At 36.6% G+C, this 2,000-nt stretch overlaps 1 pseudogene; it reads right to left on the bottom strand.

Annotated features, from left to right (window-relative positions):
- Positions 1-255: 255 nt before the first annotated feature.
- Positions 256-1,566, bottom strand: LOC145396504 (general transcription factor II-I repeat domain-containing protein 2A pseudogene; annotated as a pseudogene).
- Between the last annotated feature and the right edge of the window lie 434 nt (positions 1,567-2,000).

Below are 2,000 nucleotides of genomic sequence, written 5' to 3'. Positions count from 1 at the left end.
ATTATGTGGGATTATACTGATAAAGATAGATAATTAGTTGTTACTGATTTTATTTAAATTGGGATCATAAAAATAAGAATTGTCCGAAACAAAAGTATTTTCCTTACTATCAATGAGCAAATGAAAGGCTACCTTATTATTACAGCGTACAAATATAAATAATTACTTGTTATTGGTTAACTGGGATCATTAAAATAAGAATTATCAAACGCAGACACATTTTCCTTACCATCAATGAGCAAATGAAAGGCTACCCTAGTGAGACGGTTGATGTTGCATTTGGGACACCAACTCATCAATATCAGGCTGTATGGATGATGTGGCTACACGCAGGGTACTTTCCAAATGATCATCAGTAAGTGAAGACCTATACTTGTTTTTAACCAGATTCATTTTTGAAAAGAGCTGCTCAAATACATATGTGCTACCAAACACTGCCATCATTTTCCTTGCATGAGCAGACAGTTTTGGATACACTGTCACTGATACATGCTTCTTATAAAACTGGTATACTGAACTATCATCAGACTTCTTTCTTAGTTCATCATTGCATTGTAGTTCAATTATTTCCATTTGCATGTCCTCGGGAATTGCTTCCACATCCACAGAAAAAGGAGAAGCAAAGACTTCAATGGCTTGTGAATGTTTCTTGAGGTCATTAAATCTTTCTGAAAATTCCTCTTGTAAGACTGCCAACTTGTCACCATACTTCTGATACTGAAGGTTGCTAGTGTCATGGTTTTTCAGTGTAGGAAAGTGGGCTGAGTTATGGTTTCTGATTTGTGACTCCCACAGACGCAATTTTATCTGGAAGCCTTTGATCAGTGAGAACAACTCATTTATTAGTTGATCTTTTCCTTGAAGTCTAACATTCAGTGCACTAAGATGATCAGTTATATCTACTAAAAATGCTAAATCAGATCTCCATTCCTTATCTCTCAATTCAGGGATAGCATTACCTTTCATATCTAAGAACAGTACAATTTCTTCCAAAAGTTCATATGCTCTCTTCAACATTCCTGCTTTGCTTAGCCACCTGACCTCACAAAAATACTTCACATCACTGTACTCTGCTTCAATGTCTGCCATTAACTGCTGAAACTCGCGGTGATTTAGACCTCTTGACCTAATGAAACTGACAGCTTTCACAAGAATATTAGTCACATGCTGAAAGTTTATTGTCTTTGCACATAAAGCTTCCTGGTGTATGATACAATGCAGGACAATAAGTGAATCTGAGCCAATATTTTGAGACTCCATTCTGGTCTTCAGTAATCCAACAACCCCATTTCTTTGACCAGACATCGCAGGAGCACCATCTGTTGTAATGCAAACTAAATTAGTGTAGTCCAGTCCAAACCTTGCCAATACTTTTTCCAATTCATCAAAAATATTTTGCCCTGTTGTGGTCCCCTTCATGCTTTGTAGTGAAGCCATTTCCTCTGTAATATTATAATCAATGTCAACACCCCTAATATATACAGCAAGTTGTGCAGTGTCTGTGGTGTCACAACTCTCATCAAGAGCAACAGAGTACGCAGAAAAAGCACTAACTCGCTTGACCATTGTACTTTCAATACTCCCTGAAAGACTGTCTATTCTTCTAGCAACAGTATATCTTGAAAGGCTTATGTTTTCAACTTGTTTCTTTTTGTCAGGAAACATATTGTCCGAGGCTACACAAAAACATTCTTTAACTACCTCACCATCAGAATAGGGCTTGAGTCTTTTTGCAAGGATTTGACTAATCAAGAAGCTTGTTTTGAGAGATGCATCATATTCCTTAACTTTCTTTGTAAACAATGACTGTTGTCCTTTCAGAGATTTCTGCAAGAATGATATTTTTTCTTTGCGTGCTTCACCTGTCATATCTTCATATTCTTTGTGCTTTGTGATGTAGTGTCTATTGATGTTATATTCTTTTAAAACAGAAATGGTTTCATGGCACACAAGGCACAATGCTTTCCCCCCTGATTGTATGCATAAATATTGTTCAGTCC

Source organism: Coenobita brevimanus, chromosome 38, assembly GCF_032717465.1.
Source record: "Coenobita brevimanus isolate Jiangsu-jjx chromosome 38, ASM3271746v2, whole genome shotgun sequence".
NCBI lineage: Eukaryota > Metazoa > Arthropoda > Malacostraca > Decapoda > Coenobitidae > Coenobita > Coenobita brevimanus.
The sequence above is the reverse complement of the archived record's forward strand: the minus strand, read 5'-3'. Positions and strand labels throughout refer to the sequence as shown.